Genomic DNA, 15,843 nt, shown 5'->3' with positions numbered 1-15,843 from the left:
ATGAAGGCCTCTAATGAACAGGAGAGGTTTCTGCATGAAGCAAACTTCTCCTTTCTCATCTCAAAGATTCTCATTTCAGGTCCATGAAGACCTTGGGCAGAGAAATGGAGCAGATTTCTTTGGCATGAGGCACATTTCTCCTTTTCGCCACCAATGTTCTCTACTTATTGTCTTGTAAAAGGCCTTAAAAGCCTCATGTGCAACAAAGCACGGGAGATGTTTCCGCATGAAGCAAATGTCTCCTTTTCCAGTTCAGGTATTTTCCCTTCAGGTCTTGAAGAACTTAGGTGAATAAATGATGAGGTGAGTTTTTGGAGGAGGCAAATTTATCCTTTCTTAATCCCATACGTTACTCCTTCTGGCCTTTAGGCAGAGAAAACAAAGCAGGACATGGTTTGCAGGAAGAAAACTTGTCCTTTTTGGACTTGTCACACATATTCTCCCTTCAGGCCTTGAAGACCTTAGGTAAAGAAATGAAATTGGGAGGTGGCTTGAATGAGGCGAATTTCTCCTGTTGTTCTAAATCTCAACTATTCCCTTTTCTGGTCTGAAAGACTTCAGGGAGAGAAGGAAAAGTAGGAGCTGGTTTTTGCATGAAACCTATTTCTCCCTTTTCACCGTCAATGGTCTCTCGTGAGGCCTTGAAGACCTTGGGTAGAGAAATTCAAGTAGGAGATTGTTTGCGTGAAGCAAACTTCTCCTTTTCCACCTCAAAGATTCTCTTTTCAGGTCTAGGATACTTCAGGTAGCCAAAGGACTGCGGGAGATAGTCTTCGCAAAGCATAGTTTTCCGTTTAAGCCTTACACATTTTCTCTTGAGGCCTTGAAGACCTCAGATGAATCAAAGTTGGAGATTGTATGCATAAAGCAAATTTCTCCATTGTCACCGCAAACATTCTCTTTTATGGCCTTCAACACCGGAGAAAAAGACTTAAGAGATGGACATTGTGTGCACGAAGCAAACCTCTCCTTTCCCATCTCAAATATTCTCTTTTGAGGCCGTGAAGACCTTCAGGAAGAGAAATCCAAGCTGTACAAAGTTTGCATGAGGCAAATTTCTCCTTTTTCCCCTCAAAATTTCTCCATTCATTCCCAAGTAAAGGGCCTTGAAGGCCTGAGCTGGAGTAATGCACAGGAAGTGTATCTGCATAAAGCAGATTTCTCCCTTTGTTCACCTAAATCATTCTCCGGCAATGCCCGGTGATAGGAAACCTGGAGGTTTTTTTGCAGGAAGCCTCTTATATTCTCTTTGAGGGTCTTGAAGACCTTAGATTGACCAATACGCCTAACAGATTTTGCCGGAAGCAAAATTCTCCTTTTTCTATGCCATATACTATCTTCTCAGGTCTTGGAGACCTTAGAGAAAGAAGGCAAGAGGCAGTTTGGAATGAAACAAATTTCTCCCTTTTCACCTCAAGTGTTCTCTTTGGAGGCCTTGAAGACCTTAGAGGAACCAAAACTAGAGTTTGCTTCTCCTTGTTCACCTCAAATATTTACTTGGAAGGCCTGGAGATGCATTCCTTTTCCAACTCAACTCCTCTCTATTCATTCTCAGTTCAACAGCCTTAAAGCCTTCAGATGGCGTAATGAACGGCAGATGCATCTACTGCATGAAGCAAATTTCTCCCTTTTCACCTAAATCATTCTGTTGCCAGGCCGGGAAGGCCTTGTGGAAAGAAAAGAGGGAGATAGTTTGCAGGAAGCCTGTTGATCATTTTTCACTGCATACGTTATCTTTGAAGGCCTGGTCGACCTCAGGGGGGACAAATGAGCTGGAAGGTTTTGGCATGAAGCCAAACTCTCTCTTTTTAAATGGTATACATTTGGGGGCCTTGAAAACCTGAGGGAGGGACCTGGAAGCAGGAAATTGTTTGCATGACGCAAATGTCTCCTTTTTCCTTGAAATATTCTCTTTGGAAGCCTTGAAGACCCCAGAGAAACATACACGGGGAACTGCATCAATGAAACTCACTTCCTCCTTTTTCACCTCAAATACCCTCATTGGAGGCCTTGAAGACCTTCAGTGGGGATCGGAAAGCCAGGGATTAACATGAGGCGATTTTCTCCTTTTGGACCTTAAATATTCTCTTTTCTGGCCCTGAAGACCTTCGAGAGAGAGATATAATCTGGAGATTTTTGCATGAAGCAAATTTCCCCTCCTCCGCCTCCAAGAGTTTCTCATTCATTCTCAGTTCAGAGGCCTTGAAGGCCTGAGGTGGAGTAATGGACAGCAGATGGACCTGCAAGACGCCCATTTCTCCATTTACCCCCCAAATAATATCTTTGGAGGCCTTGAAGACCTTAGGTGGACAGAGAAGCAGGGAGGTTTTGCACGAAGCAAAATCCTCCTTTTGTTTTGTTTTTTTTTGGAACTCCATAGATTGCCTTTTTAGGCCTTGAAGACCGGGAGTAGGGAGAGCAGATTTCTTTGTACCAAGCAAATTTCCTCTTCTTCACTCAAATATTCTCTTTTGAGGCCTTGAAGACCTTCGATAGAGAAAGAAAACCTGGAGAGTATTCGCTTGAAGCAAACTTCTCCCTTTTCACCTCAAACATTCTTTTGAAGGCCTTGATGACCTAGGAAAATTTGTGCAGGAAGCAAAAACTTTCTCCGCTGAACCTCAATAACTCTCTCTGTGTTCTCCAAGAAAAGGCCTTGGAGACATGAGTTGGACTAAGGCACGGGAGATGCTTCGCCATAGAGGAGAGCTCTCCTCTCGCTCCTCATGTATTTTCTTTGAAAGCCTCTAAATCCTTAGCATATCAAATAACCCTGAGAGTTTTTGCCTCAAAGAAAATTCTCCTGTTTTACCCCCATAGGCTCCTTTCAGGCCGTGAAGACCTTAAGTGGATAAATAAAAGCAGGAGATTCTTTGCCTGAAGGAATCTATTTTTTTCCTCCAACTTCCTGGCCCCAGAGACCTGGGATACAGCTGGAGGGGTCAGCTAGGGACCTAAAAGGGTTTCCCCTTTATCCACCACTTGCCGCCTGATCCAGATGGAAGGTCTTCTCTCAAGACAGTCTTCATTCTTCCGGTATCCTCGGAGAAGCCGAGCCAATCGGAGGTAGGAGGTCTGGTAATGAGGCCGCGGTCCTGGGGGGGAGGGAGGGGGGGGAAATACCTTCATTAGCCTAAGTTATCCGTAGGGGTGGCGTGCGTGAGCCGCCATCAGGCTAGCGTCGTTGGTCAAAAATCCCTCCCTCAACACCTGGGCATGAAGCTCACCCTGCCCCGATGCTGAGATCACTCTTCCCTTTGGCCAGCGTGGAGATGGGTCTGTAGTTCCCTCATCCCACCCACAAACACTTCCCACCACGTTTCCTACCTTGGCTGCTGCCAGCATCTTTTCATCTAGCCCTCCTCGCTCTCCTGTATCTCAGCTTCTGCTCACATCTGGGACTGGAGCTCTGGGGAATTGTTTGCCTGTCAGGGGCACTCCCAGAATTGGGTAGGTGAAGTCTCTGAAAAATATCCACCTGGGTTAGAACCTGGACTCTACCACCTCTTTACAGAGGGAATTCACTTCCAGATCACCTTCAGAAACACACCCTTAGGGGATGTGCAAGAATTTCCTTTGATCTCTCCTGAAAACTAATCCAAGCCTCACATGGAATATAATCCCAATCCCAGTAGTCAGGAGAGTGAACTGCTCTAATGGCGGGGAGCCTCGGCTTAGGGTGTTTCATTCCTTCTTTTGAAGGGGCAGGTGGTAAATTTCCCTGGGAAATTTACAGTCAAGTGTCAGGCTGTTTATCTCCTTTTAAGCATCCTACCGGTACTCTCTTTTTAATTTCTCTTTGACTTTCCCTATCATTTCTTCCTAATTAAAAGCTCCCCGTACCTCCTCTCTCTCACCTGACTGATTCTGAGCAGGAAAAACAACCTCCTAACCAGAGTTCTTTCTCCTGAAAATGGATTGGGGAAATATTCTGGGAGGAAAAGTCCAAACACCTTGTCATCTGGAATCTAAAAATGTGAGAGAGACTGACCCTGATTCAAATAATGTGATACGGGCAGTAAATGCTTCCAAGTGTTTGGGGGTTAGTGGCTGATTCGATACTTATTTTTTTCTGAGGGACACGTCGACTCCCATCTTCTCTCAGGGGTGGTCCGGTCTCCACGTTTTGGCTTGAGCCCCCAGTCGACTTCTCCCTGGTCCTCTTCCTCTTTGGTGTAGCTCTCCGTACCGAATCCCTCCCACAGGTATCTAAAAGGCAACTCGACCTCACTGCAGAATAGAAGTCACACAGAGGCTTCTGGCCTTTCTTTGGGATTGCTTTACAGAGATTACAAAGCTGTCTTCAGTTTTTGTCATCCAGGGAAAAAAGAAAGCTCCAAGTTGGATGAGTCAATCAAATTTCCCGGGGACCCAATGGCACCGTCAATCCCTCCCAGCCACATAACATGAGAGCCCGGTGAGAACCATCTCACTCACTCCAAGCGAAGAATTTCGCCTACCATTCTGGGCCTCACCGCTGCCGCCGGGATCTCCCTGGCTGGCTTGGTTGGTACTGGGGTGGTCAGGACATTCGAGTCTCCTGCTTCCTCCTCGGTTGCTTCCTTCCCTCCTCTCCTGCAGCCACGGGTGAAGTGGGCACTTCAAATTTCAAACCTTGGTTTGAACACAGAGAGATGAGATGGCTTTCCGAAGGAGGACCAAGGAATTCCTTCCTGGCCCCAAAGACCCGGGAGACAGTTGGAGGGGTCAGCTAGGGGCCGAAAAGGGTTTCCCCTTTATCCACCACTGGCTGCCCGATCCAGATCAAAGGTCTTCTCTCACAAAGGTCTTCAATCTTCCGGTATCCTCGGAGGAGCCGAGCCAATCGGAGGTTTGGAAATCAGGCTGAGGTCCTGGGGGGCGGGGGGAGGGGAGAAGAGAAAATACCTTCATTAGCCTTGTAACCCGTAGAGGTAGCGTGAGCTGCAATTAACGTGTGGGGCTCCGACACAGGTAAGTCATTGAAATTCTCTCTTTAAATCGACCCAAACCACCTAAGGACAAGGATCCCAATGTCAGGAGTCAGGAAAGGGGGACCCATGGAAGAAGACATTTGATTTGCTTCATGAATAGATATGAAGGAAGGACATTTCCACTCAAGGGCAGTTTTCCCAACCTAGATTGCCCATTCCTGTGGTGGGGTGAGAAATACAATTTTCAAATGAGTAATGAAATGAAATGCAAAATTGGAGAGTATTCGCTTGAAGTAAATTTCTCCCATTTCCCCACAGACATTCTTTGGAAAGCGCTGATGACCTAGGGTAGGCAAATGAAATCTGAAGAATTTGGGCATGAAGCAAAAACTTTCTCCTCCGACACCTCAATTACTTCCTATTTGTTCTCCAGTGAAAGGCCTTGGAGACACAGGGTGGACTAACGCACAGGAGATGCTTCGCCATACAGCAGATCTCTCCTTTCGCTCCTCATGTATTTTCTTTGAAAGCCTTTGAAGTCCTTAGGAAAGCAAATTAGAGAGGTTCTACCAAAAGAAAATTATCCTTTGTTACCCGCATAGGCTCCTTCCAGGCCGTGAAGAACTTAAGCCGATAAATAAAAGCAGGAGATTCTTTGCCTAAGGAAAACTCGTTTTTCTCCACCTTCCTGCCCCCAAGGCCTAGGATACAGCTGGAGGGAATAGGTACGGGACTAAAAGGGTTTCCCCATTATCCACCACTTGCCGCTTGATCCAGATGAAAAGTCTTCTCTCATGACAATCTTCATTCTTCCGGTATCCTTGGAGAAGCCGAGCCACGGTCCTGCGGTGGACAAAGGAATTACCTACAGTAGCCTCAGTTATGTGGAGAGGTAGTGTGAGCCCCAATAGAGCTAGCATCATTTCTCAAAAATCCCTCATGACATGTGAATGAATCTCTTCCTGCCTTGATCAGTCTTCCCTTTCACTGGCCTGGAGATGGGTCTCGAGTTCCCTCATCCCACCCCCAAACACTTCCCACCTGGTTTCCTATCTTGGCTGCTGCCAGCATCTTTTCTTCTCGCCCTCCTCGCTCTCCTCTAGGTCAGCCTCTGCCGACGTCTGAGGCTGCAGCTGCCTGGATGGATGCCTGCAGGTCGGGGGTGCTCTAAAACGCAACTCGACCTCACAGTACAGCAGGAGAAGTAACACAGTGGCTTCTGGCCTTTGTTTGGGGTTTCTTACAGACATTACAAAGCTTTCTTCATTTTCTTTCTTCCAGAAAAAGAAGAAAGTTAAAAGTTGGACGAGTCATTCAGATTTCCCGGGTACCCAAGGTTACAGTCAATCCTTCCCACCCACCTAACTTGCCTTCTTGGTCCCCGAGACCCTGTCGATCACCATCTCGGTCAATCCAAGCGAAGAATTTCTCCTACCATTTGGCGCCTCACCGCTGCCGCCGGGATCTCCCTGGCCGCCTCGGTTGGGGCGGGGGTGGTCAGGACAGTGGAGTCTCCTCCTCGTCTCCTGGAGCATGCGGGTGAAGTGGGCACTTCAAATTTCAAACCGCGGGGGAAGTGGGCACTTCAAATTTCAAACCTTGGGTTGAACATGGAGAGGTAAGAGGGCTTTCCTAGGGAACGGGAAGGAATTCCTTTTCCCAAGCCATCATTAATGCATATGGCTCTGAGACAGGCAAGTTCTTTTAATTCCCTCTCTTTCCATCGATCCAAACCTCCTAGGGACAAGGATCCCAAAGTCAGGAGTCAGGAGAGGGGGACCCACAGAAGCAGACATTTGATCTGCTTCCTAAATAGATATGGAGTAAGGAAATTTCAATTCGAGGGCAGTTTTCCTCATTTAGACTGCCCATTCCTGTGGTGTGGCCAATTTCGCAGTGGCTAGAAAAACACCTTGCAAAGGAGGGTCTGGCGAGGATGCGATGAAAACCTCCTCGCTGTCAGGGAGTCGAGGCCACGATTTCTTAATTTTCCAGCCAGTCGTCTCCCTTTTCCTTCTCAAACGGACCATTGGAACCTTTCGGGCCGTGAAGATCTGCAGTCGATAATTAAAAGCCGGAGATTCTTTGCCTAAGAAAAACTCGTTTTTCCTCCACCTTCCTGCCCCCGAGACCTAGGATACAGCTGGAGGGAATAGGTACGGGACTAAAAGGGTTTCCCCATTATCCACCACTTGCTGCTCGATCCAGATGAAAGGTGTTCTCTCACGGCAGTCTTCATTCTTCCGGTATCCTTGGAGAAGCCGAGCCACGGTCCTGCGGTGGACAAAGGAAATACCTACAGTAGCCTTAGTTATCTGGAGAGGTAGTGTGAGCCCCAATAGGGCTAGCATCGTTTCTCAAAAATACCCCCCTCAAGACATGTGCATCAATCTCTTCCTGCCTTGATCATTCTTCCCTTTGGCCGGCCTGGAGATGGGTCTAGCGTGCCTTCATCCCACTTCCAAACACTTCCCACCTGGTTTCCTATCTTGGCTGCTGCCAGCATCTTTTCATCTCGCCCTCCTCGTTCTCCTGCAGGTCAGCTTCTGCCGACGTCTGAGGCTGCAGCTCTCTGCCCGGATGGATGCCTGCCGGTCAGGGGCGCTCCCAGAAGTAGGTAGGTGAAGTCTCTGAAAAATATCCACCTGGATTTCAATTCAGATTCTACCACCGCTGTACAGCAGGAATTCTTTTCCAGATCACATTCAGAAACACACCTTTAGAGGATGTGCAAGAATTTCCTTTTCTCTCTCTCCAAATCCAATCCAAGCCTCACAGGGAATATAATCTCAATCTCAGTAGTCAGGAGAGTGAACTGTTCTACTGGTGGGGAGCCTAATCTTAGGGTGGTTTATTGTTTAAATTTAAATCTCTTTTTAATCTCTCTTTGACTTTCCTTTTTATTTCTTCCTAATTAAAAGCTCCCCATACCTCCCCCTCTCTGCCCTGACTGGATTCTGAGCAGGAAAAGCAACATCCTAACCAGAGTTCTTTCTCCTGAAAATGGATTGGGGAAATATTCTGGGAGGAAAAGTCCCAACATCTTTTCATCTGGAATCTAAAAATGGGAGAGAGATTGATCCTGGTTCAAAGGATCCGATAGGAGCAGTAAAGGTTTCGAAGAGTTCAGGGATTAGTTCATGATTCGATACTTATTTTTTTCTGATGGACAGGTCGACTCCCATCTCCTTTCAGGGGTGTCCCGCTCTCCACGTGTTGGCCTGAGCCCCCGGTCGACTTCTGCCTTGTCCTCTTCCACTTTGGTGCAGTTTTCTGTCCCAAATTCCTCGCAGAGGAATCTAAAACGCAACTCGACCTCACTGTACAGTAGGAGAAGTAACACAGTGGCTTCTGGCCTTGGTTTGGGGTTTCTTACAGACATTACAAAGCTTTCTTCATTCTTTTTCTTCCGGAAAAAGAAGAAAGTTAAAAGTTGGATGAGTCAATCAATCAGATTTCCCGGGTACCCAAGGTTACAGTCAATCCTTCCCACCCGCCTAACATGCCTTCTTTGGCCCCGAGAGCCTGTCCATCACCATCTCGGTCAGTCCAAGCGAAGAATTCCTCCTACCATTTGGCGCCTCACTGCTGCCGCCGAGATCTCCCTGGCCGCCTCGGTTGGGGCGGGGGTGGTCAGGACAACGGAGTCTCCTCCTCGTCTCCTGGAGCCGCGGGTGAAGTGGGCACTTCAAATTTCAAACCTTGGTTTGAACATGGAGAGGTAAGAGGGCTTTCCTAGGGAACGGGAAGGAATTCCTTTTCCCAAGCCATCATTAATGCATATGGCTCTGAGACAGGCAAGTCCTTTCAATTCCCTCTCTTTCCATCGATCCAAACCTCCTAGGGACAAGGATCCCAAAGTCAGGAGTCAGGAGAGGGGGACCCACAGAAGCAGACATTTGATCTGCTTCCTAATAGATATGGAGTAAGGAAATTTCAATTCGAGGGCAGTCTTCCTCATTTAGACTGCCCGTTCCTGTGGTGTGGCGAATTACGCAGTGGCTAGAAATACACCTTGCAAAGGAGGGTCTGGCGAGGACGCGATGAAAACCTCCTTGCTGTCAGGGAGTCGAGGCCATGATTTCTTACTTTTCCAGCCAGTCGCCTCCCTTTTCCTTCTCAAACGGACCACTGGAACCTTTCGGGCCGTGAAGATCTGCAGTCGATAATTAAAAGCCGGAGATTCTTTGCCTAAGGAAAACTAGTTTTTCCTCCATCTTCCTGGCCCCAAAGACCTAGGATATGCCTGGAAGGATCAGGTAGGGGCCCAAAAGGGTTTCCCCTTCATCCACCACTTGCTGCTCGATCCAGAAGAAAGGTCTTCTCTCACGGCAGTCTTCATTCTTCCGGTATCCTTGGAGAAGCCGAGCCACGGTCCTGGGGTGGAAAAAGGAAATACCTTCAGTTATCTGGAGAGGGACACTAGTGAGGCCCAATAGGGCTAGCATCGTTTCTCAAAAATCCCCCCCCCCCCCCACAAGACATGTGAATGAATCTCTTCCTGCTTTGATCACTCTTCCCTTTGGCCAGCCTGGAGATGGGTCTCGAGTGCCTGCCCTCATCCCACCCCCAAACACTTCCCACCTGGTTTCCTATCTTGGCTGCTGCCAGCATCTTTTCATCTCGCCCTCCTCGCTCTCCTGCAGGTCAGCTTCTGCCGACGTCTGAGGCTGCAGCTCTCTGCCCGGATGGATGCCGGCCGGTCGGGGGCGCTCCCAGAAGTAGGTAGGTGAAGTCTCTGAAAAATATCCACCTGGATTTCAATTCAGACTCTACCACCGCTTTACAGCAGGAATTCTTTTCCAGATCACATTCAGAAACACACCTTCAGAGGATGTGCAAGAGTTTCCTTTTCTCTCTCTCCAAATCCAATCCAAGCCTCACAGGGAATATAATCCCAATCTCAGTAGTCAGGAGAGTGAACTGTTCTATCAGTGGGGAGCCTAATCTCAGGGTGCTTTATTCTGTCTTTTGAAGGGGACAGGAGCTAAATTGCCCGGGGAAATTTAAATCTCTTTTTAATCTCTCTGTGACTTTCCTTTTTTATTTCTTCCTCATCAAAAGCTCCCCTTACCCCTTCTCTCTCCCGACTGGATTCTGAGCAGGAAAAGCAACATCCTAACCAGAGTTCTTTCTCCTGAAAATGGATTGGGGAAATATTCTGGGAGGAAAAGTCCCAACCCCTTCTCAACTGGAATCTACAAATGTGAGAGAGACTGATCCTGATTCAAATGATTTGATAAGGGCAGTAAAGGTTTCCAAGGGTTTGGGGGGCAGCGGCTGACTCGATACTTATTTTTTTCCGACGGACAGGTCGACTCCCATCTTCTCTCAGGGGTGGACCGGTCTCCACGTGTCAGCTTGCACCCCCGGTCGACTTCTGCCTTGGCCTCTTCCTCTCTGGTGCGGCTCTCTGTCCCGAATCCCTCCCAGAGGTGTCTAAAAGGTAACTCGACCTCACTGCAGAGTAGGAGAGGTAACAGTGTGGCTTCTGGTTTAACCGTGTGGCTTCTGGCCTTTGTTTGACCTTTCTGACAGACATTATTAAAGCTTTCGTCAATGTTTGTCCTTCAGGAAAAAAAGAAAGCTAAAAGACAGATGAGTCCACGAGTCAAAATTTCCCGGGTACCCAAGGACACCGTCAGTCCCTCCCACCCACATAACATGCCCTCTCTCTCCCCGAGAGCCCGTCGATATCCATCTCGGTCGGTCCAAGCGAAGAATCTCTCCTACCATTTGGCGCCTCGCCGCCGCAGCCGGGGTCTCCCCGGCCGGCTGGGTTGGGGCAGGGGTGGTCAGGACACTGGAGTCTCTTCCTCATCTCCTGGAGCCGCGGGTGAAGCGGCCACTTCAAATTTTAAATCTCGGTTTGAACACAGAGAGGGTAGAGCAAGGAATTCCTTTTCCCAAGCCATCGTTAAGGCATATGGCTCCGAGACAGGCAAGTCCTTTATATTCTCCCTCTTTAAAACGAACCAAACCTACTAGGGACAAGGAGCCCAACAGGAGGAGTCAGTCAGGAGAGAGTCAGGAGTCAGCAGAGGGGGACCACGGGAGATGAAGACATTGGCTTTGCTTCCAAAATAGATATGGAGAAAGGAAACTTCCATTCGAGGGCAGTTTTCCCAACTCCCATCGCTCATCGCTGTGGCGAAATTCGGAGTGGTTAGAATGGCTAGAAATACACTTTGCCAAGGAGGGTCTGATAGAAGGCGATTAGAACATCCTCACGGCCCGGGACTCGAGGCCCTTACCGGCTGGCTTCTCCAGCCAGTCGCCTCCCCTTTTCTTCTCCCACAGACCCGAAGGCCACAGCCTGACCTGAGCCCTCCTCCTCTCCTCTGGCCCAATTTGCTCTGAAATGAAGAATCCCTTCAGAAAAGAGCTAACGGGGTGACTCTGAAGTGAAGAAATCCCTTCAGGATAGAGCTATCGGGGTTGACTCTGAAGGGAAGAAATCCCTTCAGGATAGAGCTATCGGGGTTGACTCTGACGTGAAGAAATCCCTTCAGGAAAGAGCTATCGGGGTTGACTCTGAAGGGAAGAAATCCCTTCAGGATAGAGCTATCGGGGTAACTCTGAAGTGAAGAAATCCTTTCAGGATAGAGCTATCGGGGTGTCTCTGAAGTGAAGAGACCCCTTCAGGATAGAGCTATTGGGGTTGACTCTGAAGGGAAGAAATCCCTTCAGGATAGAGCTATCGGGGTGACTCTGAAGAAATCGCTTCAGGATAGAGCTATCGGGGTTGACTCTGAAGTGAAGAAATCCCTTCACGATAGAGCTATCAGGGTGACTCTGAAGAAATCCCTTCACGATAGAGCTATCGGGGTGACTCTGAAGAAATCCCTTCAGGATAGAGCTATTGGGGTTGACTCTGAAGGGAAGAAATCCCTTCAGGATAGAGCTATTGGGGTTGACTCTGAAGGGAAGAAATCCCTTCAGGAAAGAGCTATCGGGGTAACTCTGAAGTGAAGAAATCCCTTCAGGATAGAGCTATCGGGGTGACTCTGAAGTGAAGAAATCCCTTCAGGATAGAGCTATTGGGGTTGACTCTGAAGTGAAGAAATCCCTTCCTGGATAGAGCTATCGGGGTTGACTCTGAAGGGAAGAAATCCCTTCAGGATAGAGCTATCGGGGTTGACACTGAAGTGAAGAAATCCCTTCAGGAAAGAGCTATCGGCGTTGACTCTGAAGTGAAGAAACCCCTTCAGGATAGAGCTATTGGGGTTGACACTGAAGTGAAGAAATCCCTTCAGGAAAGAGCTATCGGCGTTGACTCTGAAGTGAAGAAATCCCTTCAGGATAGAGCTATCGGGGTGACTCTGAAGTGAAGAAATCCCTTCAGGATAGAGCTACCGGGGTGACTCTGAAGTGAAGAAATCCCTTCAGGATAGAGCTATTGGGGTTGACTCTGAAGTGAAGAAATCCCTTCAGGAAAGAGCTATCGGGGTTGACTCTGAAGGGAAGAAATCCCTTCAGGAAAGAGCTATCGGGGTTGACTCTGAAGGGAAGAAATCCCTTCAGGATAGAGCTATTGGGGTTGACTCTGAAGGGAAGAAATCCCTTCAGGAAAGAGCTATCGGAGTGACTCTGAAGTGAAGAAATCCCTTCAGAAAAGAGCTATCGGGGTTGACTCTGAAGGGAAGAAATCCCTTCAGGAAAGAGCTATCGGGGTTGACTCTGAAGGGAAGAAATCCCTTCAGGAAAGAGCTATCGGGGTGACTCTGAAGTGAAGAAATCCCTTCACGATAGAGCTATCGGAGTGACTCTGAAGAAATCCCTTCAGAAAAGAGCTATCGGGCTTGACTCTGAAGGGAAGAAATCCCTTCAGGAAAGAGCCATCGGGGTTGACTCTGAAGGGAAGAAATCCCTTCAGGAAAGAGCTATCGGGGTTGACTCTGAAGGGAAGAAATCCCTTCAGGAAAGAGCTATCGGGGTGACTCTGAAGTGAAGAAATCCCTTCAGGATAGAGCTATCGGGGTGACTCTGAAGAAATCCCTTCACGATAGAGCTATCGGGGTGACTCTGAAGAAATCCCTTCACGATAGAGCTATCGGGGTGACTCTGAAGTGAAGAAATCCCTTCAGGAAAGAGCTATAGGGGTTGACTCTGAAGGGAAGAAATCCCTTCAGGATAGAGCTATCAGGGTGACTCTGAAGAAATCCCTTCAGGATAGAGCTATCGGGGTTGACTCTGAAGGGAAGAAATCCCTTCAGGATAGAGCTATCGGGGTGACTCTGAAATGAAGAAATCCCTTCAGGATAGAGCTATCGGGTGACTCTGAAGTGAAGAAATCCCTTCACGATAGAGCTATCGGGGTGACTCTGAAGAAATCCCTTCAGAAAAGAGCTATCGGGGTTGACTCTGAAGGGAAGAAATCCCTTCAGGAAAGAGCTATTGGGGTGACTCTGAAGGGAAGAAATCCCTTCAGGATAGAGCTATCGGGGTGACTCTGAAGTGAAGAAATCCCTTCAGGATAGAGCTATCGGGGTGTCTCTGAAGTGAAGAAACCCCTTCAGGATAGAGCTGTTGGGGTTGACTCTGAAGGGAAGAAATCCCTTTAGGACAGAGCTATCGGGGTGACTCTGAAGAAATCCCTTCACGATAGAGCTATCGGGGTTGACTCTGAAGTGAAGAAATCCCTTCACGATAGAGCTATCGGGGTGACTCTGAAGAAATCCCTTCAGAAAAGAGCTATCGGGGTTGACTCTGAAGGGAAGAAATCCCTTCAGGAAAGAGCTATCGGGGTGACTCTGAAGTGAAGAAATCCCTTCAGGATAGAGCTATCGGGGTGTCTCTGAAGTGAAGAAACCCCTTCAGGATAGAGCTATTGGGGTTGACTCTGAAGGGAAGAAATCCCTTCAGGATAGAGCTATCGGGGTTGACTCTGAAGTGAAGAAATCCCTTCACAATAGAGCTATCGGGGTGACTCTGAAGAAATCCCTTCACGATAGAGCTATCGGGGTTGACTCTGAAGTGAAGAAATCCCTTCACGATAGAGCTATCGGGGTGACTCTGAAGTGAAGAAATCCCTTCAGGATAGAGCTATCGGCGTGACTCTGAAGTGAAGAAATCCCTTCAGGATAGAGCTATCGGGGTGTCTCTGAAGTGAAGAAACCCCTTCAGGATAGAGCTACTGGGGTTGACTCTGAAGGGAAGAAATCCCTTCAGGATAGAGCTATCGGGGTGACTCTGAAGAAATCCCTTCAGGATAGAGCTATCGGGGTTGACTCTGAAGTGAAGAAATCCCTTCACGATAGAGCTATCGGGTTGACTCTGAAGAAATCCCTTCACGATAGAGCTATCGGGGTTGACTCTGAAGTGAAGAAATCCCTTCACGATAGAGCTATCGGGGTGACTCTGAAGAAATCCCTTCACGATAGAGCTATCGGGGTGACTCTGAAGTGAAGAAATCCCTTCAGGATAGAGCTATCCGGGTGACCCCACGGAGCAGACTGAGCGGTCTGGAGGAAAGCAACTCCACCCACCTAGGTTCATCCCTCCCTGCCTGCCTCCCTCCCTCCCTCCACAACGGGCCTCACTTCCTCAGATTTTGCTCTTTCTACCTCCGTTTTCTTACCATCCCCCCACTCCCTCAAATCGAGTCGGGCAGTGGAGCCCCCTTCTGAGGAGACCCGTTCGGGGCCCCATTATTCCTTCACATCACTTCACCTCTGCGAGAAAACCTCACCGAGGGGCTGGCACCCAGACTAGGTGCCGCTCTCTTTGAGTTCCTGTCAGCTTCTCCCTCAACCGTCGGAGTTTCTCCTCAGACTGGCTCTGAGGGAGCCCGCGGCCGGTCCTCTCCTCCTCCTGCCCACCCCCCCCGCCCCCCGTCTCGCCTCTCCTCTCGCCCGCCCTGTCCTGTCCTGTCCTGTCCCCCGTCCTTTGCCCTGTCCCCTGTCCTAGCCACCGTCCTTGGCCCTGTCCCCCGGCCTCGGGCCTGCCCTCACCAGGCTCTCTCCCTCCCGCTCAAGGACGCCCTCCGCTTCTCGGCTCTGCCCACTGCACCCTGGGAAACGCCGCCGCGGCCTTTTATAGTCGGGGCCTGAGGCGAGCGGGGGGCGGAGCCAAGGGATTCCCGCCCATTGGTGCGGACTGGAGGCGCTCGGCTTCTCCCCCCACTTTCAGGACGGGAAAGAAAAAAACGCCCCAAATCTCCTCAGCTTTTCGCAACGGCGGCGCATGCCCAGAAATTCGTTCGAAATGGTGGCTTTTTTTCTGGGGCCCTAGGCGGAGTTTGGAGCCTCTGGGGCAACGGTAGCCATCTGCCCTGGGGGGAGGAGGTGGCTTTCCGAAGAAAAAGAAGAAGAAGAAGAAGAAGAAGAAGAAGAATGTTGCTATTTGTTAAGCGCTGTTCTAAACGCTGGGGTAGATCCAGGGTCATCAGGCTGGCCCCCGTGGGGCCTCCCCATTTTAACAGATGAGGTCACTGAGGCCCAGAGAAGTGAAGTGACCTGCCCACTGACAAGCAAGGGGCAGAAGGGACATTCGAACCCATGACCTCGGACTCCAAAGCACGCTTAAAAATTCGCTTTAATAAAATGCGATTCGATTTTTTCAATTAAAGGCAGTGATGATAGAAATGGAGATGTTTATGAGGCGTTTTATGGTTTCTAAACATTTAAATAATATAATAAAATTTATCATATTTTATAATAATAATTCTAATGTTGCTATTTGTTAAGCCCCGTTCTAAACGCTGGGGTAGATCCAGGGTCATCAGGTTGGCCCCCGTGGGGCCTCCCCATTTTAACAGATGAGGTCACTGAGGCCCAGAGAAGTGAAGTGACTTGCCCACCCTCCCCCGGCTGACAAGCAAGCGGCAGAAAGGACATTCGAACCCATGACCTCGGACTCCAAAGCACGCTTAAAAATTCTCTTTAATAAAATGCGATTCGATTTTTTCAAATAAACGCAGTGATGATAG

General features: G+C 48.8%; 2 long non-coding RNA genes across 15 annotated transcripts; both read right to left on the bottom strand.

Annotated features, from left to right (window-relative positions):
• Positions 1–9: 9 nt before the first annotated feature.
• Positions 10–4,853, bottom strand: LOC114805911. 4 transcript variants are annotated; one of them, XR_005661214.1, is made up of 4 exons: positions 4,783–4,853; positions 3,992–4,614; positions 3,328–3,463; positions 10–3,095 (listed from the first exon to the last, which is right to left on the bottom strand). It is a non-coding gene; the product is annotated as an uncharacterized LOC114805911 (long non-coding RNA). The 4 variants fall into 4 exon arrangements; XR_003754030.2 differs by having other exon boundaries at positions 3,328–4,230; positions 4,461–4,614; XR_003754031.2 differs by having other exon boundaries at positions 3,328–4,209; positions 4,461–4,614.
• An 826-nt stretch (positions 4,854–5,679) lies between these two features.
• LOC103165118 lies at positions 5,680–15,050 on the bottom strand. Of its 11 annotated transcripts, none has more exons than XR_005661209.1 (10): positions 14,867–15,049; positions 10,647–10,776; positions 9,498–10,373; positions 8,485–9,290; positions 7,390–8,319; positions 7,103–7,187; positions 6,826–6,967; positions 6,349–6,511; positions 5,955–6,187; positions 5,680–5,756 (listed from the first exon to the last, which is right to left on the bottom strand). It is a non-coding gene; the product is annotated as an uncharacterized LOC103165118 (long non-coding RNA). The 11 variants fall into 11 exon arrangements; XR_005661208.1 differs by having other exon boundaries at positions 5,955–6,511; positions 7,390–7,543; positions 7,631–8,319; XR_005661204.1 differs by having other exon boundaries at positions 5,955–6,511; positions 8,485–8,614; positions 8,928–9,290; positions 14,867–15,044.
• Between the last annotated feature and the right edge of the window lie 793 nt (positions 15,051–15,843).

Source organism: Ornithorhynchus anatinus, chromosome 20, assembly GCF_004115215.2.
Source record: "Ornithorhynchus anatinus isolate Pmale09 chromosome 20, mOrnAna1.pri.v4, whole genome shotgun sequence".
NCBI lineage: Eukaryota > Metazoa > Chordata > Mammalia > Monotremata > Ornithorhynchidae > Ornithorhynchus > Ornithorhynchus anatinus.
The sequence above is the reverse complement of the archived record's forward strand: the minus strand, read 5'-3'. Positions and strand labels throughout refer to the sequence as shown.